The following is a 13507-nucleotide window of genomic DNA, read 5'->3' as shown; positions in this document are numbered from 1 at the left end:
CTGTGAATGACGTTTCAAGTAGAACGAATGTTTGAATGTTAGTTGGTACAAACTAATTGGTTCGATTCCAGTCACGACCAAGACTAGCTTTGATGTCAAATTTTCACTTGAGGTTATTTATCTCAAATATAACCCCAGTCAAAATTGGGTATAGCAGTATATATAATCAAAAAATGCCAACAAATACTTTGAGTATAGTTAATTTGGCACAACTGAATATGAAGAACTACTGGTTGCCATCCATTCAAAAATACATATAATCGTCAAAACAATTACTGAATGTCGTAACATGACAGATTGTAATTAATAGTATAACAAACAAAAAATAATATCAATAATCTATTTCCTAATCGAGTCCAGTGTTTCTGGTACAGTAGTAGTCATTTCGTAGTTTTGTCGCCAACAATGACCGGCTGCGTGTAGTGACTAGTGACTAGTGACGCATGACGTCACCGGGTCCCGGCTTCACGGCCGCGGACGATTTGGCTCGCTGCTAGACGGCGAAGGTCACTGCTGTTCGTCTGCACGACACAAGAATCGTTCTGATGTGAACGATTCGGGACATACTCGAAAAACAGAGCCGGAATTGGTCAGAGTTATAGATAATTACTAATAAGATACCATGGGCTTAGTAACTTAAAGAGCAATGGTTGTAAATGTTATATAAATTAACCCTTTATAGGCCCGTGTGACATTCAGGTCACATTCAAAATTTTCAAAAATTTTACAAAATAATCTTGCTTCTGATGGTTAATGAAAAAAGAAATAAAAAATTGTTTTGATTTTGTTCCACTAAGGGTTAAATTAGTCTTCTGCTCTAAGGGGGGAGATCCATGATGTGAGAGCACCACGTATTATTTATTTCTTTTCCTTCCCTTGTTTATTATTAATATTATTATTATTATTATTAGTAGTAGTAGTAGTAGTAATACTGCTATTCACGTTTTTTTACACTTTTATACATTTTCCTTTACTGCCACGTGCTTGGATTTTTAGTTGCCTGTATTTTCCTTTACTGTCACGTGCTTGGATTTTTAATTACCTGTATTTTCTTTTCTTAAGTCGTCAATAAGGTGCATTCTACTTCTTCCTAATTTTTTCGTTCATTCTATTTTATCTTAGACAACGACATTTAGCAGTAACTCTTCTTGCAATATGGGCCTGATCCAGTTTTCTCTACTAGAATAGATCATGAAAAGAAAACTGGGTCGAACCCATATTGCAAGAGGACTACTGCACGACGATTCTGAAGGTAGAATATACGCGCTATGAAGACTAGAAAGAAGAAAAATATAGATGATTGACGACAAACGAAAGAAAATAAAATGGAGGGCATTCGTAATAAAAGGAAATTATTACATAAATGGTATAAATGATTACATACATAAAATCGCAAATTTAGTGACTCCACAAATATTATTATTATATATAACAAATGCAGAAAAACCATTCAATATTTCCTAGGATTCACACTTTAAGGCTTCCTCATTATTTTGACATACTCTATAATTAGAAAAAAATAAATTATATTTGTTTAACAACTACTATATTTGTTTAATACTAACAAATTTTGTTAGTATCTATGAATATGTATTTTTGAATACAATTTGTCTGTCGTTTTATGAAGACATTTTGCGACAATATTTGTAACAAAATATAATAAAAACATTCACTTTAAATATTTCAGATACTGTAGCAATTTTGGCATTGGTGATTAAATTTTATTAACATAACTTTATATCATAAAATTGGAGAGTGGTTAGTGGAATTTCATCCTGATATTGGTAGAGCTAATGATTATGTGAGTAAAAAAATAATTATTAAGTACCTTATTGCTAGTAGTAAATTCAAATATTTTCAAATAACATAAAATATTAATTCTGCAATTTTAATATAAGCTTTATCTAGATAAAAAAGGCTTCAAGAATAAAAGATGAATGTTTGACTTGGTAATAATCATAATATTTATATATTTTATTTTATTTGTCGTATGTCAGGTTTTGTGCACTTAATAGGCAAGTGTACAAATGTTTTCTAAATACAAGAAAATTGCTGGTGAAAAAAATTCTCAAATTCTATATGGGCGCATGTTTGAGGTGATTGGTGCTAATGAAAAAACATCTAGATATAGTTGTATATTATTCGCTTTTATTATACAAATTCAATAATATTATATAATTTATCATATTAAATCATATAATATTTATTGCCAACAGTTTTTGAGTTAGAATTTTCCTCTAATACGGGCCTGAATATTAGTGTTACACCACATCATCAGGCCAATTAAGTTTCCAAATAAACGAATTTAGGAAAACATATACGACATGAAATATTTGTGGCAACGACAAAAAAGAATTTATGTTTTTTATAAATATATTTTTGACGAACCATTTCTAGTGGGTTTCTGTATCATGGGATTGCTCCCTCTTCTATCCATGTTGTTTTCGTTTGGCTATGCGCCTCTGGGTAAATATTTATTCCGTAGAATTGGAGGGTTTCGGAGAATAACGTTTATATATACAACCTTATACTGACACACACACATATATATATATATATATATATATATATATAATGTGTATAATGAATCTATTAGTCTTCTAGGGTTACGTTTTCGTATCTCCAGAAATAATTATAGCAACATGCTACACTAATCATAATAGTAGCAATAATGATAATATATGGTATGTGTGACAAACTCGAACCACTATTTTGTAATTATTGGTATGAAAGGTTTCTTTGCTTGCATTACCAAACCAATAAATAATATTATTGTTTCCGAGATATCAATTTGAATGCATGTTCTTAGTAATTCAGGGAAGAACAGTGTAAGAGATTTTCCATTGTCATTTTACACCGCAGTGACCAAAATTGAAAACATATGTTTATCTATGTTTCCAAGTGAAAATGTACATCACTGCTAAACGATGTCAGGTTGTACAGAGCAGTTGTACTCCGTCTACACAAGTCCGTGAGCTTAACCATTACACCATGAAACAACCTTAAATGACATTAAATTTTTATCATTTTATTTAAAAGGTGCTCAAAATTATATGATTAATCATATTTTTCTTAATATATAATTATAATTATGCTTAATCCTTTCCACTCGAAAATTTATATAAATCTCGGAATTCGCTAGTGGCAAGGGTCAAAATACTATCACAATATTAAATGGTATTAATTTTTTTGTTTCATCTCTATTACAAAAACAATACATTAATTTCTCTATGTATTTTCTACTAAAAATTAATTCTATTAAGAAAATGTATGACGATTTTATTCATACAGTTAGCATATTCATTCATCTGTGTAAAAAACCTCTGACAAACGAGTTCCATTTGCACTTCAACGAGGGAAAATAATAAAAGAAAGAAAGTGCATGGTGTTTTAATAAAATTCATCCACTTTTTAATGTTCTCTAAAACTACAATAAGATTATGAGGAGTTTTATTAACTGGATTTTATAATACATCAGCCGTGTTCTACGTCGTACAAAAGCGTAGGGAATTTTATTGATGGTCCTGATTTATCGCAGGGCGAGCAGAGTAAAATATCAAGTTATTAGTAAAGGAAATTCAACCATTAATCTGTTTCCTATGTGGGAGAAGACGACCTGACAAGCATTGATGTGAAATTTTTCTCATTATGTAACAAGAATGAAAAGGGATTTTGTAAATGGAAATTATCGTTGGAGCAATTATTTTCTCTTGACCCACATTTTATTTAATGTTACGGTTTTATCTATAGGGTAGGGCGGGGCACAAAGGTCCAGTTTGACTTTGGGGAATTATATTGTGAAAACTAAAACAATTATATTGTAACAAATATTTACATATTTATATATTTTATTTATATTTATGTTTTTGTTCATTGATGTTACTAGACGTTTATTTAGCAGTTGTAACAAATATTGTGATTAAATATATATATATATATATATATATATATATATATATCGTAACAAATAACACGTATCATCATGCTAGAAATGTGTCCTTTTTGCTGTTTTTCAAAAATTTGTTACCTTGTCTCTTTTACCCCATAGGCGGGGTAAATTGGGAATGTTTTATTTTAATTTGAAAGAGTTTTTACATAATAATAGCTGTATTATTTAACCAATGTATAATATAAATAATATGGGTGCATATTTTTACAGAGACAACACTAGAATTAACCTTGATCTGGTATTTCATCAGAAATATTCAACAGCAGAGTTGAAACAATTATTTATTTAATTTTTTTTCTTGTAAAATTGCTTATTTTAACTTGATTCACTTTTTATTTGCTATTTTTTACTTTTTGCACCTTAGTAAGGGTGAAGGTTTAGTTGCAAGTAAAATGCATTAGTAAAAATTTTTGTTTTTATTTTTTTAATATACAAATATTTCAAAATAATTTATAGATATTTCATATACCTAATTCATATATATAAAAAAATTTAGAAACTTACAAACGTAGTAAAAAATTGATATTTTTTTTCAAATAATCACAATTTTGTCAAAAATTAATTTTTTAACTTAATTCTAGTTTACACCATAACGACATGTTTCTAGATTAATAATCTTTTCCTTTTTTTTATTCGGATTATTAGGAGGGTTGCAATCATGGACATGGTCACATGTCAACTTTTTGAGATCCTTAATTTCAACCACTGCTTATTATCAAAGTTATTAACTTTTTTTTTGTTTTAATTTTTGTGTGCTTTTGTAACGTGAATAAATAAATCATAAAAAAACGATAGTAAAAAAATTGATTGCCTTTTTTTACAATTATTTAAAAATGACTTAACATTCATGCCTCTACACCAGAATATTCCCTTAAGCATTGTATAAAATTATGTAAAAATTTCTTCATAATCAATATTGTTTTTAATGTTAGCTAATAACTTTTATAAGTAATAATCAATTTTTATGGTTTAATTATTGTATTGAAAATTAAGAACCTTATCAAATATTTGTGATAATCCGGAAACCCGAAAAAAAATTGTTTTCAAAAAAATTCTGAACGCAAGTTGGATTGCGTTCAGGACTATTCTGGCCAATCCGGCTCACTTTAATTATAGGTAAAATAACAGTCAGATCTTATTTATGAAAAAAATGCATATACATTTACATTTCGTTAACAAAACATCAAAAGTATAAATTTCGTAATATCATTTCCCACGATAGTTTCTAATTACTTAAAACCTTTCAACGACCATCTTCGTTACTTTATACCGACTTTAATTATTTCTACGATGAAAGAAAGCTCGCGAAAGCAAACCCATCTCTTTATGCTCGCAGCACATGCTAATTCGTTTAATCGTAATAAAAGACAGACTATTACAAAGACACGCCCAAACGAAGTTTTTGTACTATTCTTAGATCATTACAACATCTAACAAAGTAAAACAAGATTTCTTGTCTCTATCACAGACATTAGATTAGCGAAAACATTAGAAAAACGTGTACAATGGAACAACGAGACTCATTTCGCATTACGCGATTCGTAGCCCTTTATCGCGGCGATAAAATCACGGCCGGCGGGCGGCGGGAAGACGGGGCGGTGGGGCGGTAGTAGGTGGTAGGGCGGCGGGAGTGGGGAGCGCGGACTCGGTCGAGTGTATAAATAGAAATAGGAAGACACATTAAGTATAAAAGCTCGACATGAAAGCTCGACTTAGAATCCGGTGAAGTGTTCGAGATATTGCCCAGTCAAAAGCACGGATTGATTACTTTTGCTAGATCGTAAAGCACTGATTCACGATGCAATTGCTATGTGCATTTTTATGCACAATACCTGCTATTACTAATTCCTGGTGTTAAATTTAATCTAAAATTCAACTAAAAGAATTAAATAAAATAAATGGAACAAAATGTGAATATTATTTGCAACCTGTTGAATATTGAAAATTGAAGTTATTATTAACTTCCCGTAGGGTAAGTTATAGTAATCGCAAAAATCGAAAATGAAAAATTTATATATCTTTACGTTTCAGAGATTTCTGAACATTTTGGCATACCTTAAAAAAAATGTATATATGTATCTCCGACGATTTTGGGAACACGGTTGAACGGATTTTTAAAAAAAAAATCCTCTAAAAAGGTCTATTCTTTTCAAAAATTTAAAATCTCCTAAAAATCCAACTCTTTCAAAGTTTAAAAAAAAATTAAATTTAAATTTTTGGTATGGAAAGTTCCAGCAATTTGCCTTAAGGCACGATGCCATTTACCACTAGTTTTCATAGAATTCAAAAACACATGAAGAGCGTATATTCACTCCTATAGACAAAAATATGAAAGAAATTCATAAATTAGAGTGTATGCAATTTTTAAATTGCACAATAAGGATTCGGTTGTACTATTTACAAAAATTATGCGAGTAAAAGGTACTACCATCGATATCCAAAAACAAGTAAAGTTAAGAATTTTCACCAACAATATTTGAAAGTAGAGGGAAAAAATTGTATAACCAGTTATCACCTTGTTTCTTACGATGCAGCTATCGGGAGCTAAACGGGAAGGTTTAAAAAACCATAACAAAAATATTTTCTTTCGTTGTTAAACTTTTTCTTTTGGTTGTGAGCTCTGTTGTTTAGTTCACAAGACCCTAATATGAATTCTAAGTATACGTCAGTTAATTGCTTTATACATTTTTTTGTTAATTTTAATTTAGATTCAACAGTTTTTATATAACATCTATAAAAGCTAACACGTGGATGGGGTAAAAACTAAACATTTACCTTGACAACGGTGTAAACAATAAAAAATTGTAAATTAAGTTAAAAATAGCAATTTTACAAGAGGTAAATTCAATCAATAATTATTCCAACTCTGCTGAATAATGTTTGTGACAAAATACCAGATCAAGGTTATTTACAATGTTTAGTCTCTGTAAAATATGCACCCATGATGTTTATATTTTGCATTGATTGAATAATGTAGCTATTATTTTGTAAAATCCATTTAAAATTAAAAATAAGACGTTGGTCCTAATTGCCTCGTCGTTGTCTCAATTTACCCTAAAAAGGACCAGGTTATAAATTTTTGGAAAAACAGCAATAGAACACATTTTTACATTGGTGAATTAGCTGGGTGTTTCACTAAACATAGTCAGATAGTTGTTAGTTTAATATATGTTATTTGTTGTGAAATTATGGGTTAGGTTTTTATAATATAATTGATCAAAGTCAAATTGGATCTTTGTGCTCCGCCCTACTATATCTTAAAAAAATACTTTATACAAATATTATATTATTATTTCTACTCCGATTATTTAGTATTTATCAAGTGAGAGATATTAAAATTATATTTTCCACATTATTAATAAAAATCAAATATTTTGATAGAATTAATTTGAATTTTCATCGATAATCATTATGCAAAAATATTTAAATAGTATTTATAAGCATTAATTAGTTAGTGTGTAATGAACAAATTATTGGAACAAAAAAATTAAATTCAGTAGTAACAAAATTAAACAAAATTTATAATAGACAAATTTAAAATTGTACAGTAACAAATTTAAACTAATTTCATAAATAACAAATTGATAAAAATATTAAATATTGTGGATAAAATATGTTAGCATTATCCCAGTTTTGATGCACAATGTTACCGATAAATTGAAATAATGTCACATACATATTGAAGCGCTAAACTTACTAAACGAAATTTGTTGTATAATTGATAAGCATTTAAAAATAGTTCATTCGGACACCTCATTGTAAAATAATTACATGGAAAGCTCTCATACTAAATTCTCTTGATCCGATTTGGACTTTATAATACAGCTTACAGACCTGTTTCAGGTAGAAACACAATTATTATTATTATGACAACACTTGCTACGGTGCTCATTAGTCGTGAAAATCTAGGTAAATCATCAAAAATATATACAAACCCTATACCAACAAAGTCGACCCATTCGTCCTCAATTCATGCAAGTTATATCTATTAATGTTTCCTTTACAACCGATGTCGACTTTGTAACAAACACATCAAACAATGACAGGAGAGTGATATCGGTCATTATTTCTCAATAAACCCGTGGTGGTGTTTTCGCGTGCGAGTGTCTGTAAAAAATAAGTGGCCGCAAGTCTTATTTGCAGCGCGTTACTTACTGCCTGACCGAGCGGCAAGAGCAAGGAAATCGATAATGTTTACCTGAAGCTATTCGTCGCTTTTGAGCAGAGGGTAAATGACACAAATTTGTTATGTTCAATTTTATATGGAGAACGATCTTGTAATACATGAGTTTTTTTGTCTTTATTAAATTATTTAATATTTAACCTGTTAACCCGTGATTGACGAGTATTGTCGTTATGGAGAAGTGGCAGAAATTTTGTACATTGACGCGTCATGCGTATAAATCGTTAATTAAAGGTTAGTTAAATAGCAATTTTTGAAAAAAAAAACGTATGGGACAATTTTGCCGTAAAATAGACTAATATTTTGACAAGACTATATTACGCTGCGTTTGCCATACAGAATGGTACTAAAAGCTGTAAAAATGCTATGTGGTTATTATACAGTCAGTGCGTTTTTTGATATAAAACCTAATCTAGAATCTTATCATAAGTGCATCTATCTGATGTGTCATAATAATGCATGCGGAAAGTTAGATTCTATATGTCAGGTTGCAAAGCAACATAACATAACATAACATTTTGACAGTTTTTTGTACCATTTTATATGAAAAGCGCAGCGTAACATATCCTTGCCATAACATTGGTCTATTTTGTGGCAGAATTGGCCGGTTATTCCTAAATTCCAAGATATTTGGAATAGTTTGAGTCTATGACGTCATAAAATTAATAGTTGTAAGAAGCATTTCACCTTAAACAAATTTGCGAGAATTGCCCGATTTGTGTAATTCAAACTTAGATTTTTAGTTTACATTTTCTATTGTTTATTTTGAAAATGGTTTTGGCTTCTGATCAGAAACTATTTTTAAATATATAAACTTAATTAAATTTATTCTGTCTTAATTTAACATGTAGAGTAGGTCGGGGCACAAAGATCCAATTTGACTTTAAGTAATTATACTGTTTTAACCAAATGAACTGCATCATAACACATAACACGTATCAAATAAACAACTATCAAAAATTTGTCACCTGTAAAATAGGACAGCTAGCGGACAAACAGATACCATGTCCTACTTTTAATTTTTAGGAGATTTTTCGAAATAATAGCTACAATATTCGACCAATGCAAAATATAAATTTTATGAGCACATTTTTAACAAAAAAAACATTCATCAGCAGAGTTGCAATAACTATTAATTTAATGTATCTTTCTTAAAATTAGGTTTTATTAACTTAATATACATTCTTATTTACAATCATTTATTGTGCACAGCTTTGCCAGGGTAAAAGTTTAGTTGGTCCTTTTTACCCCACCCACATATAAGCTTTTGTAGAGGTTATTTAAAAAATCCGTTGAATCTAACTGAAAAATAACAATACATCTTATAAACAATTAAATAACATATACTGAAAAATTATATTTGGCTCTCGTAAACTAAACAACAGTGCTCATAACCAAAAAAACTAACAATGAAAAAATTACATTTTGTTGTAGATTTTGTAACATGAACTGTAATCTCCTGATAGCGACTTCGTAGGAATCAAGGTAATTATAGATCAAGGTGGTTACAGATCTTTTGCCTTCTACTTTCAAATATTGCTGTTAAAAAAATTATCACTTCACTCGTTTTTGAGATGTTGGTGTGAACCTTATTACACGTCGACCTTTAGCACCGCTCTACCCTATTTGCTTATTGTTTGGTTAACCAAAAGCTTCAAATTCCAAAATCGTGCCTTAAGGCAAATTGCTGGAACTTACCGTACCAAAAAATTTTTTTTTTAAAGATTAACATTTTTGAAAAAAAATTACTTTAAAAAAAATTAGATTTTTGAGAAACTATAAATTTTTGTCAAAAACTTACTTTTTTTTGAAAAAAAAGACTTTTTGAAGAAAAATTTATTTTGAAATATTTTGGAAATTCTGAACTTTTTTTAAAGCAATCGTACTGCATTAACTGCATAGAGACAAAATGTCAAAGCGCGTAAGCGCCGCGTCGCCGTATAACGGATAAACATTGGTACGGAACTCATAGGAATGTAAACAAAATTTATACTTATTGGTAAAATCTCTATAAAATATCTGACAATTTGATGTGCATATGTCTAATGATCATTTTTGACCACCAAATGGCATTTTTTTACTTTTTTTATTAGATCTCCGAAAGCGCTAGACCTGCCGTCATGAAAATTAATCAGTTTTTCACCTTGTCTATAAAAGTAAACTGTTTTTTGGAATATTAAAATCGGACGCTCCGTTCTCATAAAAACTGATTTACCATTTTTGGCACTTTTTGCCCCGTATCTTCGGAACGGCTAGACCTGCCTTTGCCAAAAACTAATCAGCACGTCTCCTTATCAATTCGAATCGAATGTTTTTTGAGTTATTCAAATCGGTTGATCGGTGTTCCCGAAATCGTCGACGAAAATTCGTATCCGCACACACACACATACACACACACGCATACATCCATTTTTTCAGAGTATGCCAAAATGTTCAGAAGGTTTTGAAACGTAAAGATATATAAAAATTTTCATTTTCGATTTTTTTGCGATTACTATAACTTGCCCTACGGGAAGTTAAAAATTCCACGATTGTAAAATAATCCCATATTTTTTATCTGATACTTCTTACCAGCGCTACATGCTCTGTGAAGTATTAGTCGCATTGTTCGATGAGCGCGCCACAGTTAACTGGTTAATTGACACGACATAAAAAGATGCCACTAAAAATATAAGATAAAACCGAGCATTGTCATAAACCGGTTGAAAATATAACTGCTTTTGATATAGCACCGCCGCCATCGGTCAGAGTTGATTCTCGTAAAAGTGCTTTATATCTGTACTTTTCGCCGCGGAACGGACATACCGTCGCGGTCGTGTTTATGACCCACATTCGATGACCATTACACGGCACAGTGATATATGTTGTTTTCACACTCGGAACCGAGGATCGGACTTGTGTAATGTACCCGATTCGATGATTTCAAACAAGATAGAGGTATCTCTTAGTCGGCAAATTAAACTATCGCTCTCCGTTTGCACTATTGTTAACCCACAACTGGGTAATGTAAATCGAGAACCAGGAGGACACCAGGGGGCGGAATGGATGACGGATCGGATAATCATGCAAAGGCCATTTGAATACTATTGCTAAATCCTTTTGTTCAATGAACAAATACTAAATGATATTACTATTTTTTTTTTATCTCTCTTATTTACAACTGTTCAGTAAAGGACATTCAATAAGTTTGATGAATTTACAATAGTCGGCCGAAAAGGGACATTGTTTACTACAAGGGCATGTTGGAAAAAAAACTCAGTAGTTGTTTTTCCATTCGATATGAAATTCACAATATTTTATTGATAATTATATAATTTTTTACTATTTACTTATTGAATAGTTTCTTATGAATAATGATTAAGTTATTTCTATTTTTTATCACGAGAGTTAAGTTAACTAAAGATAATAAAGTTTTTTTAGTTTTTTTCTTTTTTTTCAAAATAAAATTTTAACTTTTCGTATTTTCGGAAGGCAGTTCAGCGGTTTTAGAGAACCATTTAAAAGAAAAAAAAATGCCATTTGGAGGGCAAAAATGATCATTAGACATATGCTCATCAAATTATTAGTTATTTTATAGAGATTTTAATTACAAGTATAAATTTTATTTATCCGTTAGAATGCGACGCGGCGCTTACGCGCTTAGTTATTTTGTCTCTACGCAGCTACTGAAACACGATTGCTATGAGAAAAAAATTATTATTATCAATTAATTGACTTTGATAAGCCGGAATTTTTTCGACTTTCAAATATTTCGAAAAAAGTTTGTGTATATAATTAAAGATGTTTCATCTAGTATTTTATAAATACGTTTGTGCCAGGGTACGGTAGTGACAGTCGTGATCACAGCTAAGCTATACTGATTTTGGCATAGGTTCCAAAGGGAAAAGATGAAATATGTTCGTTCGAACAAGTTCTCATTATTGTAATTAGTCAGGACACTACATTATCATGATCTGTATTTAAGGAAAATTGACGAATGTTCAAATTACCATTTGATTTACCTTTCTTCCACAACAAAATTATTGCTGATAAAAAAAGTAGCACGACCGTACCCGGTCTTTTTTACTGTACCAAATTATTACATATAAAATAATTTATAAGGGCATGTTTTAATATTTGATAGGATTTAATCCAATAAAATTTATAATTATAATTATATTTATTTTTTTGTTGTTATTTAAAATATTTCAATATATTTAGTAAAACTGTAGACGATTGAGAAAAGCCAAAACACATGCATTGACTAAAGTTTCGATAAATCCAAATTTTTGTTCAAAATTATGATTATCCAACCACGCGTTAAATAAGTAATCTGTCTCATATGGATCTGCCTCAGAACTTTTCTTTCGTGTTTTATAATTTCTCGGAAAACATGTTGATGTGAAAATTGATCTCATCATATTTTCTATATTTTCGTATTATTTGTTTACTTGTTTACGTTACCTGTTGTCGATGTTATTTTATTGCACATACTGTGATCTTCAATAACGGCCTTTTGGAATGAATTTCTATGAACAACAATAAAAGAATAAAATTCTTTGTATTGTCTCTAAGATACTATTTGATTATTGGTAATTATTTCTAAGCTTGAAAAATAAGTATAAAATTTCAAATTTGTTTTTATATTATATATTAGTTTACATAAATTATTACATTATTTATATAATGTAACAATTTATGAAATAATTACATTATTTGAATTTAACACGATTTAATTTTGGGCCCACGGATTTCTTTTTTTTTTGAAAATGTTATAAAAAAAACACCGAATATTTTTTTTTTTAAATTAAATTCTTCTGATTTATAATCGAAAATAATGCCATTGCCTCGGCTGGCCATGCAGTAGTTACAAACATGTTAGTCAACAGTAAAAATAAGTTAGATGGCCGACCCTATATTTATAGGAAAGGGTTTGTTAATTTTTGTTTAAATATAAGCCGAATGTTATACATACGGTTTGTGAAAGTGTACATTGACCATTTTCCGTGTGTCAATTAAAATATTATCACATTTCACGAATTACGCCGCTGATTATATTTTCATTCAGCTCCTGAAAAAAATGTACTACGCGGCATAATCCTATGAGCATTAAAAGCTCAGCTAACTCCGCACAACTTCCCGAATTGTACATTTGACAGGTGTGTTTATTTACACGCTCGTTTTAAACTTTGCATAACAAAATTGCCCGAAAGCACAAACGATCGGTTTAATATTTAATTAGCGAGAGCGTTGTCAAAAACTTTTGTTGTAAACAAGTTGTATTTAATACTTAATAGCGTATTTGTTTTAAAAATACGACCGGAGCGTTCAAAGTTCGTAGACTTGAGAGAAAATGACTTGAATAATTTGTCGCTCTCCGGAGCTCTGGCCCTCGG

General features: G+C 30.1%; 1 protein-coding gene across 1 annotated transcript in view; it reads left to right on the top strand.

Moving 5' to 3' along the window:
* Window positions 1-1686: 1686 nt before the first annotated feature.
* Window positions 1687-13507, top strand: part of LOC113376906 — a 172225-nt gene continuing 160404 nt past the window's right edge. The window contains exon 1 of the mRNA XM_026616996.1: window positions 1687-1801. The gene's annotated coding sequence lies outside the window, so the exon portion shown is untranslated. The remainder of the gene's footprint in view (window positions 1802-13507) is intronic.

The sequence above is a fragment of the Ctenocephalides felis genome, unplaced genomic scaffold (assembly GCF_003426905.1).
Source record: "Ctenocephalides felis isolate EL2017-DRISC unplaced genomic scaffold, ASM342690v1 CF-g0.4_SCAFFOLD_01886, whole genome shotgun sequence".
Classification (NCBI taxonomy): Eukaryota; Metazoa; Arthropoda; class Insecta; order Siphonaptera; family Pulicidae; genus Ctenocephalides; species Ctenocephalides felis.
This window is presented reverse-complemented; position numbering and strand designations above follow the sequence as displayed.